The sequence below is a fragment of the Cupressus sempervirens genome, chromosome 10 (assembly GCF_028749045.1).
Source record: "Cupressus sempervirens isolate cs-2001-9-10 chromosome 10, ASM2874904v1, whole genome shotgun sequence".
NCBI classification, from domain to species: Eukaryota; Viridiplantae; Streptophyta; class Pinopsida; order Cupressales; family Cupressaceae; genus Cupressus; species Cupressus sempervirens.
The window spans coordinates 242,282,271-242,304,621 of record NC_143127.1 but is presented as its reverse complement, the minus strand read 5'-3'; positions in this window follow the sequence as shown (position 1 = coordinate 242,304,621).

Sequence of the window (22,351 nt, the reverse complement as noted above, 5' to 3'; positions counted from 1 at the left end):
TTAGAACTTCATTCATCAACCTCATGAAAGTACTAGGTGCATTAGTCGAACCAAAATGCATAACCAACCATTAATATAAACCATCTTTTGTCTTGAAAGTAGTCTTCTATTCATCACCTTCTTTGATTTTGATCTAATGATAGCCACTCTTCAAATCAATCTTGGTAAAATATTTTGCTCCACTCAAACAATCCATTATGTCATCCGTCCTTAGCATAAGAAACCAATATTTCATTGTGATTTTTTTAATAGCTGTAGAATTAGTACACATTCTCTATTCTCCATTCTTTTTAGGTGCTAATATAGTAATTATAACACATGGACTCAAATTTTCTCTGATCAAAGCTTGCTACAACAACTCATGCACTTTTCTATTAAGTTCTTCATTCTCTATAGGTATCAATCTATATGGTGCTTTGTTTGGCAAACTAGCTCTAGGAATTAGATCCATACAATGACTTATACTTCTCATTGGAAATAAACCATTAGGAATATCCTCAAGAACAATATCCTTATATTCATTCAGCAATTCTTTAATTTCTACCGGTACTTGACTATCACTATCTATTGTCACTCAATCATTACTAGCTTTTGTTGCTCAACCATTATTAATAACACTCAATCCTCTAGGAATTATGGAAAAATAGACTTGATTTTTCTTCACTTCCTTTTCAAATTGTTTCCCATTAACCATGTAAACTTTGATTGTAGTGCAGCTAATCTCATCTGGACTTTCAATCAAAGGCAACAATATTTGCTTCTTTCCATTCACCCAAAGAGTATATTGATTCAATCTTCCATCATGCATAGCATATCTATCATATTTCCAAGGTCTACCCAATAGAATATGACAACAATCCATATGCATAATATCACACAAAACTTCATCAAAGTAATGCCCAATCTTGAACTTCACAAGGCATTTCTCACTTACCAATATCTTATGCTCATCTTTGATCCATGAAACATGATAGGGTTTAGGATGCTTCAGCCTTTGTAATTGTAACTTTGTAACCAGCTCTTCTAATGCCAAATTTGTAGAACTTCCACTGTCAATGATCACTTTGCAGCATTTTCCAGCCATCTTACATCTTGTCTTGAAAAGACTTCTCCTTAAAATAGGTTCCTTATCACTTCCATTATTACATAAGGTTCTTATCACCATCAGATTTTCTCTAACCTTAGGTCCACTTGGTGAACTCTCAATGTCTTCTTGAAGCACAACATTTCTATTATTTTGGTTACTTTAAGAAGACCTACATTCAAAGGATCTATGCCCTTCTTTACAACATCTAAAACAATTACCATGAAATCCACCTCTAGAATAAGAATTACCTATTCCTCGATAAGAATTAGTACCTCCTCAATAAGGATTACCACTTTTTCATTCGATCTTTCCTTTTTCATCAGTCTTCCATTTAGATTTTTCTTTATCCTACACAAAAATTTTAGATCTACCACCTTCTCCATAAGATCTCTCTCTGCCTCTCTCGAATCTATCACCTCTACCTCTTTATCTTTGTTCATGCTTCTTTGCTAAGATCTCCTCATCTTTCAAGGCATATTGGTATGCTTCTTCAACACTTTTTGACTTCACAAAACTTATTTCATCTTGAATTCCAAATCTTAATGCATTTATGTACCTTGCAATTTTCTCAACATCATCATCCACATATCCAGATCTGATGTTCGATCTCTAGAATTCCTCGGTATACTCTTTCACAGGCATGTCCTTTTGTTTCAAATTTTGCATCTTTCTCAACAAGCTAACTTGGTAATTAGCAGGAAGGAATTTTTCCTTTACCTTGTTCGCCATCTTTGGCCAAGTTTTGATCTTCTCCTTTCCTCTCCTTTGTCTATCAATTTGCAAATGTTCCCACAATAGTGAAGCATAACCTTTCAACTTTGTGACTACAATCTTCACCTTTCTATTATCAGGAGTTTTTTCATACTCAAAGAACTTCTCCATAGCTGAGATTCAATCCAACACAACATTGGTATCCAATTTTCCATCATACAAAATAACTTCTACATTAGGCTTTGAATTTCTCCTAGACAACACTTGCAATAATATTTCCTCATCTTGATTTTCTTCAAGTTCTAGATTATGGTATGGTGTTGATGCTTCATCATCACTTACATCATCAATATGCACTCCTCTCCTTTGGGTTGTCTCCATAACATCTAATCTAGCTTCAATTTGTCTCAATTGATCCAATATATCATTATTAACATTATTTCCTCTACCATGAACCATCTTTACAAATCAAGTTCTTGCAAGATCATAACCCTCGACAAGTTATAGGTCAAATCTATAGATCTAGCACCCTACAACCAAATCCAAATCAAGGTTCTACATGATCCGATCTCCACAAGGATGAACCTCAAGCTCTAATACCAACTAAAGCAAGGAAGAGGTGAATAACTAGGGACAAAGGCTCACCCAACTATCCAAACCACCCTACAAGAGTAACACAATAGAACAAATACAAAGAACAAAAACCAAAGGAGGAAGAAGAGAGAAATACTTTATTGATTCATCAAAATATCTTCATACATGACCAACTGTAAGGCTTTTAGGGTTACAACCAAATACAAATACATTCACATTCAAAGATCCAACAACAAATTCACACTTTCCAAATCTTCTCTGCAATCCTCTTCCCCAAAACTACTTAACTCTAAGACTAAACACCCTATATATACATGCCAAAATGGCTTATAGATCATTCTAGAACATTACATAAGAGGAAGGTTGATCTAATAATGGTCTAGACACATCTCAAGAAAAGATCTTAACATAAATATCATGATCAAAATAAATCCCACAAGTTGGCTCACAAAAATCACATCCAAATCTTGACGCTCAAAAAATATAGGAAAACTTGGCAATTGAAGGGTCACTCAGCACACACTTTGTAACTCAGCACATGAAGGGTCACTTGACATACACTAGGTAACTTAACACATGAAGGGTCACTTGGCATACACTGGGTAACTCAGTAGCAACTCGAACTCGATAGCAATTGGAACTAGGTAGCAATTGGAACTTGGTAACAACTAGAAACTAGAACTCGATAATAACTAAAACTTGGCAGCAACTGGCACTCGATAGTAACTAGAACTCGATAACAAGTGGCACTCAGCAATAACTAGAACTCAACAAAAATTGGCACTCAGCAATAACTAGAACTTAACAACAACAAGAAAAATAAACAAAAAGTGTAGGATTACAAGGAAACCCAATATGCTCCTACATCATCATCATTATTGATCCTTTAGGCATTGTTACATCCTTCAGTGCCTTATCAACATTCATTAATATGTGTCATGTGTCCTTGGCATATCATCATTATTCATCAATTTGATCCTCGACATTGTTGAGTCCTTCAATGTCTAATCATGTCTTTGTTTAATTAATTTGATAGCATTGACTATTTCTGTTGATGTTATTGTGATTAATCCCTATCAATCAATTTCAATCAATCTTGTGAGTGTCATGTGTCATATGTGATCAACCCTTGTCATGTGTCCTTCACAAGTCACCATTTCCTATCATTTGTCTAGTGTCGATTATTTCATTTGATCATTTCTTTATATCATCACATTTGATTTGTATTTTCATTATGACCCTTCACTAATATTATATTTCATTTATTTCATCATCTTATCAAATCAATTTGTTAATTTATCCTATAGGATTAGATAACACATAGTCTATTCCTATGTCTTGATCATTTAATTTCATCCCCTCTTATTAATTATTCCTCTTTACTAACCATTATCAATTAATTAATCTTTATTAATTAATTAATTCCATTTTCATGAATTATGGGAATTCCTAATTTCCTAAATTCTATTTCTAATTTCTCATTTCTCATTTTCGATTTTCTATTTCCAATTCTATAATTTATAATTCCCACTTTAGAGGGAATTATGAGTTTTTAAAATTCAAAATTTCCCACTCATACACATTCCTAATTTTTAGCTTATACATCTTACATCTTTCTATACATTTTTATTACACTTTTCTTCTTCCATTTTTTCTTATGCATTTCTATGCATAATTCTTTCATATTTTGATAATTTGTCATACCATGTCATAATTTTCTTACTTGTTTTCTAGTCTTACAGTTATAACTGTTGTTTTTAAGTTATTATCTTTAACTTTACAAAAAAATGTTTGACAAACTTAGTAAAACTTTAGGTTAACTTCTTTTGCATGACATGGCAGGGCATTATAGAAAGGCTTCATAATTGTCTTGTAAAGATTGGATTTGAGAGGACTGGTGATAACAAAAATATGTACTTGAAGATAGAGAAACAAAAATGTGTTTTAATATCTAAATTTTTTGTTGATGATATCATATTTGGAGGTCAAGATACTTTATGTAAGGCTTTTGCAAATGAAATAAAGGAAGAATTTGAAATGTCTACGTTTGGTGAGATCAATTTCTTTGTGGGTTCACAAGTACATTAGATGAAATATGGTATTGTAAGACTAGAAAATGAGTAAATTTGCATAATGAAAGAAACCATAAACTTTCAAAGTAATGCAAACCAATCTAATCTATCATTGAAGCCATTGAAATGAAATTGCATAAATAAACATGAAAAACTCATAAAAGACACTCCCTTCACATGATGCTCCAATGTTATTTCCTTTCTTCTCCATATAGTTGATGTTGATGTAGCTCCAATTGACAAGATACACCTACAATTGAAAGCAAGATAAGATATGATAGCAAGATAATATGATAATGAGAATACTTGGATTATGGTTAGCCAAAACAAGTGCATAATGGCTCAATTTATAGGATTTTGAAGTCAAATGCAAGAAATGGAAAGAAATAATGGAAAAGAGAAAGATTTCATAATTATGTGTGAATTTTGGAAATTTCTATGAAAATGAGGTGAAATTGGAAAATTATGACACAATATGACAAATTATGACAATGTGAAAGAATTATGCATAGAAATGTGTAAGAAAAAATGGAAGGAGAAAGTGTAAGAAAAATGCATAGAAAGATGTAAGATGTATAAGCTAAAAATTAGGAATGTGTAAGAGTGGAAATTTTTGAATTTTTAAAAACTCATAATTCCCTCTAAAGTGGAAATTATAAAATATAGAATTAGAAATAGAAAATAGAAAATGAGGAATGAGAAATTAGAATTAGAATTTAGGAAATTAAGAATTCCCATAATTCATGGAAATGGAATCAATTAATTAATAAAGATTAATTAGTTGATAATGGTTAGTAAAGAGGAATAATTAATAAGAGGGGATGAAATTAAATGATCAAGACATAGGAATAGACTATGGGTTATCTAATCCTATAGGAGAAACTGACAAATTGATTGCCCAAGATGATGAAATAAATGCAAGATAATCCTAGTGAAGGATTATGATGAAAATACAAATCAAATGTGATGATATGAAGGAATGATCAAATGAAATAACTAACGCTAGAAGAATGATAGGAAATGGTGACTTGTTAAGGACACATGACAAGGGTTGATGACATATGACATTCAATGAACACTGCAAACACCACAAGATTGATTGAAATTGATTGATAGGGATTAATCACAATAACATCAAGAAACACAATCAATACTATCAAATTAATTGAATAAAGACATTATTAGACTTTGAAGGACTCAACAATGTCAAGGATCAAATTGATGAATAATGATGATATGCCAAGGACACATGACATATATTAATGAATGTTGATAAGGCACTGAAGGACATAACAATGCCTAAAGGATTGATGATGATGAGATGATATTGAAATGATTTTTGAATTGATTCTGAGATGATTTGCATCTTGATTGAATGATGATCAAGTTGGCCAAAAGATCAAAATTAATGAAATCATAAAATGAGACAAGTTATGTTGCAAAGGTGATAAAAGAGTTGACACAAACCATTTTTGAGCATCTATAGGTATATACATCACTTACTCAAAATATGTAAAGGAGGTAATGAAATTTTTTGGATTGGAGGATTCCAAGCTAGTAAGCACACCTATGGTGATAGGACATAAATTATTTAAGAATGATGATTAAACTAAAGTGAATCAAACATTGTATAGGTCTATGATTGGAAAATTGCAATCTATAGAACATAGAAGACCTAATATTGCATTATTTGTTGGGATAGTTGCAAGATTCTTTGTTAATCCTAGGGAAAATTATTTGATGGCCATTAAAAGAATAATGAGATATTTGAAAGAAATAGAAGACTATGGCCTATACTATAAGAAAAATGAGAAATTTGAATTGAGAGCCTACACTGATACTAATTGGGTTGTAAATATAATGACAAAAAGAACATGAGTGGAGGAGAAGTTTTCTTAGGAAAAGGCTAGATACATGAACTAGCAAGAAATGAAACTACATATCTCAATCTACTTTTGAAGCTAAAAATGTTGTTGTTGTAGTAAATTGTACAAATTTTGTATGGATCAAATAGCTACTCAAATGTATGAAAGAGGAAATCATTGAACCTATGATAATTTATTGTGATAATACAAGTGCTATAAATATATCAAAGAATCATGTGATGCATACAAAGACTAAGCATATTGCAATCATGTATCATTACTTGAGAAAGTTAGTTCAAGATAAAGAGGTGAAGATGGAATATGTTAACACAAAAGATAAAATATCTGATGTCTTCACAAAAGAACTACCTAAGGATGCTCTTGAGTATCTAAGAGGTAAACTAGGGGTGATACCCCTATCAAAGGCTATTTAAGAAGCATGAGAAGTGTTGGAAGCATGAATGTTGATGATATTTCTATGGAGGATTATTGTAGAAACATGATTAGATCATTATCATAATGATATGTTAAATTTATGACTATGTTTTTCATTGATGTCAACACAACATTTTTTTGTGGTATTTGACAGAAGAATAGTGGTAAAGATCAAGTTGGTACAAATAAATCATTGAGTATATTCAGTAGCAAGGTTAAAGTGAGATTATAATATGTGTCTAATATATGTAAGTAACCTTGGAAGCATAAGATATTAAGTCTAGAACAAGTTGTGAAAGTTTTAGTGAGAGCTATTCTAAGATAGAGTTTATACTAGCATGTTCTGGTAAACTTGTTATATCTCTTAACAAATTTATTATTCTAAGAAGTCAAAGTTAAAGATGTGAAGAATACATATTGATGATGACATCACTAATATCACTCATCATAATATTGTGTGTACGAATAGTTATTTAAGTTGTAAGGTGAAAGATTTATGTTATCACTAAGTGTAACGTGTTCTTAATATGGTCCTATAATAATTAATTGAGAAGGTGTAACAACTGACTCAAGGAATTTCTTTATGGATTCAGTATAAAGGGAGGATATTTTCCTTTATCATGTATGAGGAATGTATGAATGAATGTGAATGATTATAAGCAACCCAAAGAGAAAATTGTGAAGATAAGAAGACTAGGGCAAAGGTGAAGGAAACTTCATTACTAAGGTTTCATTGTGTGATCTGAAGTTGGATACTTGGATCCAAGCTTTGTGACCTAGTCTACAAGGTCTAACAATGACTGGTCTAGTTGATGGGATAGAGGGAAGAAGTTAAAGTATAATACATATGATTATCTTGTAAGGAATAGTTGAGATATTAGTTGGATAGTTAGTTTAGTGGTCTTTCCTTAGAAGCTATTTGGACAGTGGGTCCTTCTATCTTCTACAACTCCTAACAAGGTTGGAATCTTCTAATAAGGATTTAAAGTCTCCTAATAGGGACTCATATGTACTAAATGTTGTAATAGACTCCTAATAGGGTCCATCCTCTAACAAGGAATATTTATATTAGTACATCATCTTGTGGTCATCGTTCCCACTAGGGTTTTCCCTCTAATCAAGGATTTCCCTTGTTATCATATCTAGTGTAATTGTCTATGTGCATCTTGTTATGGTTATTTTTTACTTTGGTTGAATGGATAAGATTGTTTAAGGTTGATAAAAAATTTGATTATTGGATAATTGATTCACACACCACCCCCCCTAGTTATCTTCGTGGACTATTGTTTTTAACAAGAAGTGCCCTGCATCAAACAAGATGATTAACATATGATATACATTGATGCAGTTGATCTTACTTTAGGAGCTACCTAAAGTAATCAAAGAGATGAAACTACAAATCAATCAAAAGCTAGGTGATAGAGGGAGAAATCATAAATATTCATATCTTCATATTAAGATTATAATTCTTTGGCATTTTTTTCAAAGAGGGAGATTTATTAAAGACAAAGAAAGGTAGAAATCCAACAGAGGGAGAAGGACAAAGAAAGAAAGGGAGAAATATACTAATCTAGATTGAGGAGATTATAGAAGATGAAATTCCAAGGGAGTTAGAAGAAACATGGTATATATACTTAGAGGGACCTATAAAAAAAAGTGACTAAGAGGGATTCACAAGGACAAGTTTCTTGTCTATTGATCAAAATGTTGATTAGAACAAAATTGTGTAACCTATTTAGAAGATGAAAATTGTTGATAGAGGGAGAGATTTCAATACAAGAAATTATTTTATTTTTGGTATTATTGTTGGTTCTATTGATTAAGTTTGGTTTTTCATCAATGCCAAAGAGGGAGATTGTTGAAAACAGATTGATACAAGTATGAGAATGTGTTTCAATCATTATTTTGTCACTGATGTCAAAGTATCTACTTGATGGTAAGATAATTGGTTAGATGATTTGAGTACTATCATTTTTTTAATTAATGAAGAGGATTTGATCAAATGAGGTAAAAATAGCACCTAGAGGAAAGGTTGAGTTATGATATGAAAAAGAAGTAAAAAAAACCAGTTAAGACAATGATATTATAGTGCATTGATTATCTACTTAAGGTTGCAAATGATTGATACATTGATTAAATTTAGAAGAACAAGTAAAATGAATTGATTTTTCCAAGCTTAACAATCTACATAGTAGGTGCCAAGAAAAATTCATTTAAGCTAAGCAAAAAAATAGTTCGAGCCAAGAAATGTCAAATTTCAGTGTATACCAAGTGACACAGTGTAAGCCAAGTAAAGTTTAGTTGATGTTGAACAACAGTAATCTTTAGTTCATGTTGAGTAATTTGATAGTGGATGTTGAAAAACATAGTATGTGTCAAGCATCAGAAGCAAGTTAATGCCAAGTGTCAACATTATGAGAAAGATCTTGAATTCGATGAATCTAAGATGAAAAGTTTGATTTCTTAGATTGTGTGAAGGGTGTGGAAGATAAGATTGATGAGATGGTGGCATAGAATGCAAGATAAACTATTTTAAGCCAAATGGAAAGAAGATTGAAGTAGAAGTTCCTAGAAGGGAATAAAATGCAAAGATGGGTAGATTCATTGAATCCTACCTAACCATAAAATGGATGATGGAGGATGAACAAAAATGGATCTAATTTCTCTTTATAAAGGGATGTAAGGCATGAAACACTAGTTGAAATGTATGAGAACCCAAGAAAGACAAGGAGTCTAGGCTGTTTTTTCATATGATAGCCAAACTATAGAGTTTGGAATTGGCATGCAAAGTAAGAAGACTTAAGGGTATGGATTGTTGAAGGGTGGACAAGCTATCAGAGCTTAAGTGTGTGAAAGCCAAGTAGAATGGAGTATTGAAATGGATATTTATAATCTAGAAAGTGAGTTTTAAGTTGTTATTAGATCAAGCCTAACTATTACTCTCTAATCATTTTTTCAATCTAGGGTAAATCCTTTGGGTTAAGGTTGTGAATGATCTAAATTCCTCTAACAAGGCTCACTCCTAACAAGGTGATTGAAATCCTCTAACCAAGCAACATTTAACAATGTTCATTGTAACCTTTAATACAATTGGCCTTTCACATGGGATCACTTCAGAAGAGTGAGAATTAGTAGCAAGTTGCTGGTGGTTTCTCCAAAGTTGGGTTTTTACATCGAATCATTGTGTAAAAATGTGTTACTAAATCTTTTATGTTTCATGCTTACATTTCTCTAAAATTGATTTAACAGTAACCTACAAGTTTAATTAATTGTATGATCTAATGCATGCATGATGAATATGTTATATGGATATGGATTCGCCAAGTTGTGAAAAGTTTCATTTGTACATCTAGACCTTGGATAACTAATTCACCCTTGTCTTAGTTATTCTAAATAATTTCAACAGACTCTAGCCCATCTTAATGGTAATGAAAAGAAATTTATAAAGTTGCATGCAATTAGATACACCATTGTTAATGAAAGTGTGTGGTAGAGAAATTTTGAAGGAACAATTTCCAAATGTATTGATTAAAAGGAATAAAAAAGGATATTAATATAAATTTAGGAGTATGTGGAGGTCATTACATGGAAAAGACTAGAACCCACAAAATAATGAGATCTAGCTTCTCGTGGCCATATTTATTTAAAGATGCGCATATTTTGGTTAACAAATGTAATTCCTACTAGAGATTTTCTAGAAAGGTAAAATTCACTAGAAATACACCTTTGAAGTTAGTATTAGTGCAACTACCTTTCGAATATTGGGGAATGAATTTCATAGGTGCAATGTCAACTAAGTCTACTACTAGCTATTCATGCATCCTAGTAGCAAAAAAATATTTCACAAAATGAGTAGAGGCTATTCCTACCATGAAGGGCTACTAGTAAAGTGGTAAAAAATTTCTTGTCGAATAACATAATAACTAGATTTGGATGTCCTAAAAAGATGGTGATAGATAATGCTATGTGTTTTAGATTAGAGTTCATAATTTTTTTGACAAATATGGCATTACAAGATCAACATCATCTCCTTATCATACATAGGGGAATGGGAAGGCTGAATCAACTAATAAAATTTTATTGAAGATCTTAAAAAGGACATTAGATGATAATAAAAAGGCATGGGATTCTAAGCTTCAGCTAGTAGTGTGAACAGATAGATTAATAGTTAAAAAGGCAATAGGTATTTCACCTTTTGATCTAGTATATGGAATCCAAGCAAGAACGCTCATAATAACTTGATAGGATAATACAATTATATCAAATGTATGATAAAGATATCATAGATGAAACACAAGAAATAATAAATGAATTGGTAGGATTAGATGAAACTAGGAAGGAAGCCTTTACTAGAAATGCAAAATTGTAGTTGCAAACAAAGCACCTATATGAAAAGAAAGCATTGGAAAGGAAATTTTAGCTTGAAGACCTAATTCTAATGTGGAATGAAAGAATTGAAGATAAAGGAAAGCATGAAGTTTCATCCTATTTGGCTTGGCCCATATTTGATTGAATCTACATGAAGTGAGGGTTTATATATTTTGAAAGAACTATCAGGAGAAATTCTTGAATTGCTAGTACATGGATAATTCTTGAGGAAGTACTTTCATTGAAGGTACTTTTCTTTCCATGAATAGTAGTTTAGATCTATGTATATTTTGTAAATTCTTGTATATGTGTTTGCCTCTCTATATATATTTGTTGTGTTTCCCCTATTTTGTCAACCATTTCTCTCCAAATGTTGTCACGTGATGCCATGTATGTGGTCCACTTAACCCAAAAAAATTGAATTCTTGCATGGATACAAGTTATCCATCATCCATAGACAAAGCCACTATTAACCCATATTTTCACTATACTAAAACCCTGAAAATATATTATGAAAATGTCATGAAGAGTCTTTTGAAAATAGGGTGTTTTCAGATATTGTTGTCAAAGTTTTCCATAAAAACTCTAACCTAGCATGTTTATCGCCTAGTCCATTTTGGAAATTTCCCTGACCTAGGATTGTGCAAATATTCTAAGAATTGTATCCTACAACTTATGATCAAAAAAATTCTTGTTCTATGATTGCATTGGTTTTAACTCTAGGCTTTATGTCTAGCATGAGATCACATTTTATTTTCAAAATTTACTTGTTTCTTTACAATCTTATGATCAAATTCTTTAGTGTGGAGTCTTAAATCTAGGGTTTTCAATCTCTTGATGTTATTAAGCAAGGTTTGGAACAATATCACAAGTGGTAGTTGTTGGGCTTTCCAAAGTTACAATATTCAACACAAGCATAAAGGTGTAGAATTATTTTACATAGGCTTCGATCTTATGATCATGATGAAAGCATAGCATCATAAGTATTCTTATGAAGGTTAGCCGGTGTTATGATCTTACGATGAAAGGGGCAACATAGAAGCATAAAATATTTTCTATGGAACCTTGACCATACACAAAGATCAGAAGTGAGAAATCATAAGGTGTAAAGTTTTAAATTAATATGATGTTATGATCCAATGTTAGGTAGAGCTACTTGGAAAAACCCAGACAAGTTACCATTTCTTGATTAGATCAAAAATGATTTTGTTAGTATTTGTAAATCAAGGAATTTTTTAGTGTCTAATCTCCCAGATACGTTGATTTGGGCCCCACACCAAGAGGGCAGATATTCGATAAACTTGGGTTACTTAGTTGCTAAGAACCTAGAAATTGGCTGCAAGTCATTTCGGGCATTCAAATTTTGTTGGAACCTAGTAGTCTTACCAAAGGTAGAAAATTTTGCTTGGCTAGCTTTAGAAAAGAGAATTTTGACAGGAGAAAAGCTATCAAAATTGAATATTGTTTATAATATGAAATGTGTTTTATGCATGGAGTTAGAGGAGAATGTTGATCACCACTTTATTTAGTGTAAATTGGCATATCAATGTTGGATCTTCATTCTTCAAAAAATAAATTTTAGTATGCCCCTTCCAAACACCTTATGGGATATGTTACAAGATTGACCAACTCTGATTAATCACTCTTATTACTTGTGTATTTGGAAGTTTATCCCAACAATAGTTATTTGGGCAATTTGATGGGAAAGGAATAAAAGGATTTTTAGAAATCAACCTTCAACATTAGAATCTGTCTTGTCAACTTTAGAAGTTGTAGTGAGGGAAGTTGTGGTAGCCTATATAAAAATAACTTTTGAACATCTTATTGTTACAAGTTGGGATATTTCTTTGGTTGATAGATGGGCTTCTTTACCCTCTCCATCTTACCAACTCATTACATCTGGTGGTCCTTGTGAGAAATTTAACAGAAAGATGGCTAAATGGATTCCTCTTGCTAGGGGAGTTTGTAAGTTAAATTTTGATGATTTCTCAAGAGGTAATCTTGGTGAATTGAGAGTTGGAGTGTGTATAAGAGATCATAATGTGCAGGTGTTGGGTATGTTGGCTCAAAAATTGCTGGTTGGTACAAATAACAAAGCTGGAGCCTGTCACTCTTACTTGGTTTAGAACTAGTATTTCAACTAAACATAGTTAATATTCACATTGAGGGGGATTCTTCAGTGGTTATTAATTCATGTGTAAAAAAAAAATTAGAGAACTAGAAGTTTGGTTATATTCTGGGAAAAGCTTGGGAAATGATTGATAAATTTAAAGTGGTGTCCTTCTCTCATACTCTTAGGGAGGGAAACCAAGTTGCAGATAATTTATCCAATATTGGTTATAACTTGAAGGCTAGTAAGGAAAATATTACAGAGTTTAGACCTACCAACTTTCCCACTTTGTTTTCCTTAATCAAGCAAGAGCAAACCTTTTAATACTAGCTTGATCCATTTATCATTTTATGATGGTTACACATAAAGAATAATGATGAATTAATAGGTATTCTTGATCAGGAGGGAAAATACTTGGCTAAACTAGAACTTGGGTATGTGGCCACCTCTTTTCAATAAGAAAATTTGAGAAATTCAAAGGTGTACAAATTATGTTGGAACTCAATAGTTTTCCAAAAGATAGCTCTTAGAAAGATAATTTTGACAAGGGCAAGGTTGTAGAAGTTGAAAATTGACCACAAATCTTAATGTGTAATGTGCTTTAGTGTCTACCAAGTGACTCTAATGTGCTTTAGTGTCTACCGAGTGAATTAGCTTAGTGTTGTTGTAGATGCTTGGGTGCAACTTTTATGGAGTGACCTGATTTAATGATTACTGAGTGTCTTGATATAGAGCTAGCCGAATGACTTGAGGTAGAGTTGACAAACTTCGATTGTCAGTCATTATCGAGTGACTCTATATAGAGTTGGCTAAATGACCCAATGAAGAGTAGACTGAGTTATGTTGGGTTCTTTGATTACCAAGTGACTCAGTATAGACTTGATGTAAAGTTGATTGAGTGTGAGTGGGAACAGTGATTGCTAAGTTAATTCCATCTAGTATTTACCAAGTGAATCAGTTAATGCTAGTTGAATTTCTTGGGTCTAATTACAACTAGGTACAGAATATTAATTGGTTGTTTGTGCCAGTGTTTAATATGGTTACTAAAAATTTGATGTGTTTATGTCAACTCATAATTTTAAGTTTGGCACAAGTTAATTGAAGATTTGATAGTGGATTTGGAGATTTATGAATTGCAAGTTGACAAAAATGGTACATTATGTGGATGAATATGGGAGTTTTAGATCATTTCATAGCATTCAAAAGGTGGCTTTTAGTATGTGTGTTCATTAATTTCTTGTGTGATGAAGCTTGTTAAATATGCAGCTTTGTCTTTAGTTTCCCTAGTGTTTTCTGAATTTAGGATCATGGTTACTCAAGAAAGTGAGTACAGATATTTTAGAATGTTCATCTTGGGGAGAGAATGTGAACTCCCATGGTTTGGCAATGTGCAAGTAAATGAGTTAAAGGAAGTTCTGCATATAAAGTATAATGTTTGCATGCATTTTTTTAGAGAAATTCTGGGTTGAATATCTTTTTGTTCAATGTGGCCACAAGTCTTTTTCCCATCTCATATCTTATCTTATTTCTTTACTTATGTTACCAACCTCCTCCAAGATTTGAGTCTAGTGGAGGGTGTTGTAGATAAGCTTAGTTTTCATAATCTACTTGGAATGGAAGGTCTTAGCAGTGCTCTTCATGAGTATGTCTTAGTAGTGGTGTGTTACCTTATGCAGGGGGGAGTGGTTTTTTGCAAGATAAGGGTATTTCAGACTTCTTAGATTTTGTGGCATCATTTTCCAAAGCTTTGGGTGGTGTAAATTTAGGACAAATGGAGCATTTAATCTGGTGCTATAGAGGTTATTTATCCCGATAGGCTTGTGAAAAGTTAAAAGGCAAGGCTGGAGCAGTTAATGAACTTATAATGCATGATCATGAGGTATTGGCACAAATTACAATGGTGGGGTCTTCAGCTTGGCAACTTATCAATATTATGTAGATTGATAACCAATTGGGTAGGTTGGACCTCTCAACAGATTTGCAACCTTCTTAGATAGAGTGGAAACCCTATTGACTAACTACATACTTGTACAATTGGTTTTTTTGTGAGAACAGAAATGGATAAAACATGCCTTCTACTTGTTCATGGTTTTATGGTCTCATACTGGTATAGTTGGGGAGATTCTTTTTATTTTTATTTGGATATGTAATACATTTTTTGCATATCAATTTGAGGCTAAGGCTATTGGGGTATAAAGTTGTCAATTTCACAATTTTGTTCTTAGTATGAATTCAGTGTGTTTTGTAAATGTGTGAATTTATATTATTCACAAATGTAACTTTCAGCAAAGGAATTAGTTTTGTAGAAATGTATAGTTATACTCCAGGCAAGTCTTGTAATTAGGGTAAAGACTAAAGGGTTTCTTACTAAGTTCTTCCCTTCACAAGCCTTTGAACCAACTTTATTAATATAATTATATTTACGGTGGCTTTCCACCTTTCACCAAAAAAAATAAAAAATATGATGTTATGATCTTATGATGTGGGGCCTAGCATATCTATGTAGAAAAATTGAACACATCTTAATAAAGACATCTACAACTATGAGATAAGGCAAAGAATAAGATTAGAGGGTAAAATAAGGAAGGTATTGATGCCACAATGAAGTGTTAAGCATATGGTCATAAGATTAAAGAAAATCCAAAGTAAGAACTTCTAAGGTTATGGTAAATGAAGATAATAGCTAGTGTATGGTTGAAAGGTTAAGACAATAGTTAGGAAAGAAGCCCTGATGCTATGAGTAACATTGAAGCACAAGATTATAAAAGTTCAAGTACACATTGTTGATGTAAAAAAGATGGTTATAGACTACCAAGCATAAGTTCACAATTTGAAGATAACATTGCAGATAATGTTTCTCATCTTATGATAAAATGATAAGCATAAAGCTATGAGGGGTATAAAAGGGGTCTCTATTGATATGAGTAGGGATTGAGCATAAATTTGTAAAGGTCATTTTTCTTGTCTATAGGGTTAAAAAGGGTTTAAATTTCAAACAAATGGCATAAGATTGGAAGCCTTAAATATAACATAAAAAGTACTTTTTGCTTTCTTTGAGCTAGAAAATGATAGAAATAATTTGACCAATGGAATTTTAAAAGGTACAATAAAGGGCTAAGCTAGATAATCAATTTGATGCTCCAAGAGGTGATAAAAAAATTGAGAGTTAAAAATCATTCTTGCAAGAAATAAATGTAGTGGAGGAGTTGACATAGAACATAAAGGAAATTTTCTTGGATAAAATAAAATGCTATTCACAAAGCACAAAGAGTTTGAGAAGTTCCAAAGCTTCTAGATTTAAGTTGTAGAGTTTTTAGATTTTATATGTAGTCAAGATGTGAAATAAAGTTGTGGAAGAGATTCAAGCTAAAGACATGGAGGTTACAAAAACATCAACTTCTAAAGGAGGAAAGACTCAATAGAGAAAGCTAATCAAATATGTAGATGAGTGGAGGAATATATTCCCTGAGTCAAAAAATGTCATCTCTATAAATGATCATAACTTTAGAGACCCATACACATTTTTCAAGGATGTAATTTTCCTTAGTGTCAGTGAATATGAGTTTTTTTTTAGATATTTTTACAATAATAGGTTTGAGAAGATCCCTGCAACCCATGGAGGAAAAATTTGGAAAAAAAATTGTTCTAAGAGGTATATGTAGATGTTGATTTGATGAAAGGCCTAATCAAATATACAATTCAAGAACCAAGTCATTCCATAGAGATAACAGGAGTATTCTATGTACATTGGATCATGCTTTATTTATTGAATATTTTGGACTAGTGGGTCAAATGAGTGTCCCACTTGACATAGATGAGTTTCAAAGGAAGTTTGAAAGAAATAAAAGTTCTTACACTAGAAATTTATGTTGAATCATATCCCTATGGACCTTGGAAAGGTGGTGGATTATCCTAGGAAAGTAGATAAAATGATGCCTATGGGAAAATTGAAAGATTACTTTCAAAAAATTGTGTGTGGAATCCCTGAGGTAGTGAGAAATGATGGCTTTGATATGATGTGTGGATCAATTTACATCATATCTTGTGATCTATAAGATGCCTTCCACAATTTTGAGTATGATTATGTGGCTTACATCATTGACAAGATGCAAGGACAGATTGAATCAACATAGAGAGGAGAATTAGGGAATTTCATGTTCCATCATTATTCATTGCTAATACATGTTATCTTATACAAAATTTTGGGATACATCAGCCCAAATTTCATTGATCAGACATCTGATGAAAATGCAGATGTCCTAGTACAATTGTGGACATGGGTATGAAATAGATACTACCATTACTCTAATTCTTTTTCCTTTTTCAATACTTTTAGTGTAGTAATAATGAGAATGTTAGACCCTAGTTTATTTATGGCCCCTAAAATTTTGAAAATTTTATTATGAACAACCCTCTTTCCTAAACATAAGATTTTAGATCACAATTGGGTTGATATCTTCTTGATGCAAACACTTTCTCTTCTTGGTCCAAAATATATCCCACTTACGCTTACAATCATTAAATTTATGTGGCATTTATTCATCGCAAATAAGAAATACTTAGGGAAAAAATTGAAAAAAGGCACCTTTTTGTGTAGATATTTTAGGATAGGAGACTTTTCAATTGGAAAAGAATCTCTTGATCAAATCCATGCTTTCCTTAGGCACTATAACTTGTCTATTTCCCAATATAGAATGTATGGCCTAGAAAATTTTATTAGAAAAGGAATCTCTCCTTGAGGATTTGATCACAAGCATTGTAGCTATAGGGGAATCTATAGAAAAATTAAGAAAATTTGAAGATGTCATAAAGGTGGAGAATGAAATCAAGAGGATAGACCCAAAATTTAAGGTTTTCTAATTAGATTACACATACCCATATAGGCTACGAAAGATGGTGGACAATTATAGTGATATCATGAAAAAAATCCCTGAAGAACTAATAGGTGAAGAGGGGAAGGTAAACCATGACTCCCCTAAGCCTAATGTAGTCCTAGAGGTTGAAGTGGAGGAGCCAACAACAATCTCATGGGTTACAAAGAGAAATAGAAGGAAGAAGTTGATCCAAATACCTGATAAGGTAAAACAAAGGACACTACAACTGATGCCTCAAAAGAACCAATATTTTGTCACTGAAGAAAAAATTATTTGCAAGATAGGGTAACAAAAACATAGAATTCTCTCACAGATTTGTAGCGAGAAGAAGCTAGATTGGATGACAGGATCATCTAAGAAGAAAAATATATGGAAGATAATGAATTCTTGAAGTCTATTGAATTTAAATGTTTCTTGGATGGAGTGAAGGAGAGTGAGTTGGTACTAAAACTCAAACTAGGTGAATGTGAGGAGAAAATTCAAGAGTTGGTGGATAAACTAAATGTATATGATCTAGAGAGTGAGAAGATGACTCCTGTAGAGACTAGAGACCTTGTGAAAAGAAGTGGAATACTTCTAGTGCATGGAATTGGAAATACAAATGGGAAATGTAACTTATGGGAGGAGGGGGGGGGGGGGGGGGGGGTGGGGTTGAATCAGAAGTCCTAATCTCTAACCAATAAAAATTTTAACTTTAAAAGAATGCATGCATAAACATATTGAAATAACATGTAAAGTAAATGCATCCATATAAACACTTGAAACCATATATGATTCTAGAAACCCTCCAATGCGAAGGTAAAACTAGGGTGGGGATGACACCCACAATTATTCACTACTGTAGCAATAAATTTTACCTGTTAAGGTTACATAATTTGACCATTCTCATGATCTGCCCTGTGAAAGGCCTACCCTATTAAAGGCTTACACAAGATTGTTATATCCCACCCTTTAAAGGATTTTAACATCCTATTAAAAGTGTGCCTTGTTAAAGTACTTTAGAACACTCACTTGGAATGTCACCCTGTTAAAGGATTTCATAATGACTATTAAGTCAACCTTAATACAAAGGATGTCATCTTGTTGATATAGTTGTTAGAAAGTATAGTAGAATGTTTGATGTGATACACTTACAATTTGGTATTGCTGATTTTAGATCTCAATTCTATTCATCTTAATCCTTTTTTATTTGATATGAAATTGTTGTATCCTTGATATTTTTTTCTACAAATTGATTCTACAATTCTATTCTTCTTCTAAGTCACCTTGGATGTATACTAATCAAGTCACCCCTTTCACTTACTTCAAATCTTCTCTAGCACAACCTTCTCGCATGCATTCTCTAATGCTCTCTCTCACATACATGAATTATGGGGCTTTGTCTCCCTTTAAAAAGACTTTAGTGGCTTAGGGTTAGGTATGAATCTAGAATTGAGATTCATCCATTTTTCTTGTTCAATTCCTTCCATTTTTTTAATTGTTTGCATGTTTATCACATAGGGAATCCAAATAGATTTGATCTTATCTTCAAAGCTTCGAGATCTATCCATATGTCATCTTAAAAATAGTTTACATAGTTGTTTGTGCCATCACAAATAACTAGGTCAATTCTATGTTACTCGACACTTGTTAATATTGATGCTCGACACATACTATAATTCTATTTGGCTCAGCACTTGAACTTGCTCAACATCTACTATTCACTTGGCACTTGAAACTTGCTCGGCATCTATTGTTCACTCAGCACTTGAACTGCTTGGCACTTACTATTTACTAGACATATATACATATTATACTTGGCATGTGTTACTAGCTCACATAAACTTAGTAAATTTCTTAAGTGTGTTGACACTCAATTGTCAAAACCATTCTAAGGCCAACAATCTCCCCCATTGAAATGAGTGGCAAAAACACTTAACTATACATGATGAATCTAATCTCTTTGAGTATAATATACATCCAGTTTGGCATATAAAAATAATTCAAAATTGTTCAAAATTTTGTAATTGTTGGTGTAAATAAGTATTTACTATTTACACTTACTTAAGTTTACCTAGGTTAATGCATTATTTTATTATTTTGCATTACTTTATTATTTTATTTTGTGAGACACTTAGGAGTTTGTGTACTCTCATGAGTTGTCATGTTGATAACACAAAAGTACGCAACTCTATTTTAGCACATGGTGTCTGCAACACTAGAGTTTACATCATTCACTGAGTTGTCATATAGATGACACAGTTATTTGCACTCTTAATTTAGCACATGTTGTCTACACCACTAATTTGCATGCTAGACCATTGTAGGCTTATCCTCACATCATCGCACTTACTTCCATGCTTAATGAAGGATAACCTATATCTAGTGGACATGTGTCTAGTTGTATGACTTATCATGATGCTAACTTCTATGCATTCTAGAAGCTCTCTAGAGGCCTTTATATACAGGCACTCCTAGTGTACTTTGATGTGGCATATTGAATGAATATATCATCATTCTAATCATACTCTCACTTTGGTCTACTATTGTGCTTTTTTTTGAGTTCCTTGGCCTTGGGTGAATTCTACCCTAAGGAAAATTCTTACATGGTATTAGAGCTCAGAGAGATTCTCTACACATAGCAGTTCAAGACCATTTATGCTTCAGCACATTGATTCAAATTCAGAGTATCTGTAGAAATTGGGAGCATCTAGAGTCAAATCTGACCTCATCATTACATCTAGAATGTTGATTCAGTGAAGATCGACTGTAAATTTTCCTATGATAGGCTAAAGTTGATCATGAGGCAAATTTTTTTTTCAAACCAATAGCCGAAGGCACCAATTTCTAAATTGGGTATAATCTAATTTGATCTAATTATTTATTTTTGAGATCTACATTTAATTCCATCTCTATATTTTTTTTTCCAATTTGGGTATTTTCGGATATTGTTGTCCAGTTAGAGAATTTTTTTTTGTAGAACTGGGTAGTCACACCTTGGCTCTGCAATTTATTTGTGAGGAATATTCTGTATTGATTGCAAGATATCTTCAATTATTGGTGGGCATATTATATCATATTTTGGGTGCGAGTAAACCCAAATTTGGCAAACCACTAATAATTCGAGAACTATAATCTAAATCTGGCAGGCTAATACACCATGGCCCTTGCAATTTTTCTGAGTTCACAACTCTACAACTGGTCATCCATGGAGAGTTTTGTTTCAAAACAATAGAGTTTGGCTTATAAATAGTTTACACTCCATCGTATGTCCCATGTGGGACTAAAACAAACACCCCACTCATCGTAAACTTTATTCTAATGTTGGCTCATGCTTGTTTTAGTGTCATTGCTTGGTTTCCTAGTACCCATCTATTCCTCGGCAGTGCAAAACAAAACTCGGTGACTAGTGAAAGAGATTTTGGCAACTAGGACACAGTTCCAAGCGACACCAAATTAATTCAGCAACTGCTACATTTCTCTAGCCCACTACATCTAGTCGGCACGTGGCATCACTTTAAATAGTCCACACGACAAAGCCAACTATAGACATGCATCACATATTTATTCACCTGGAAAGTGTAGTAACAGACCTCCATGTGGCATCCAGTCATAGTGATAGTCAACATAATTAACATGCCAATTTCCATGTAATCACCTACGTTAGCACCCATGTAGGCACCCATGTCAGCAACATGTGGAAGACCAGTCAACTGATTGTATCTCTGACTTAGCACACATCACCATATAGATTTTTTTCTGCCCATGTCTATACAATTCTGTGCCATGCTAACATCATCATGATGTCATGTTGATGTCATCCTTGGTTGAATTATCATTGACATCATCTAATTTATGAGCCTAAATTTGATGACCATCAGACTGTCATTCCAAGGAAAATTAGAACTATTGCGATGACCATATAACCATCAAATTTAATCCCATCTTTTTTTGATGAAACCCCTCTCTAGATTGATTTTTGATTTTATAGTTTGACTTTAGGAGGTCATATCTTAGTCATCCAGACTTTAAATTAGGTGTGATTTTTTTGAAATTGGATAGAATTTCCTAAACCTTTTAGTGGTGCAGCTCCTTTCTAGTCTTGGTGCATGGATTTGTTAGAATTTACATTTTTTGGCAACTCTACCTACATAATCTTGCATTTTGCAACTTCAAACGCTTCGTATAGGCACATCTAGAGTCAAAAATAGGTTCCATTTTTTTTGAAAGTGCGTTATTTTTCATCTACTTTCTAG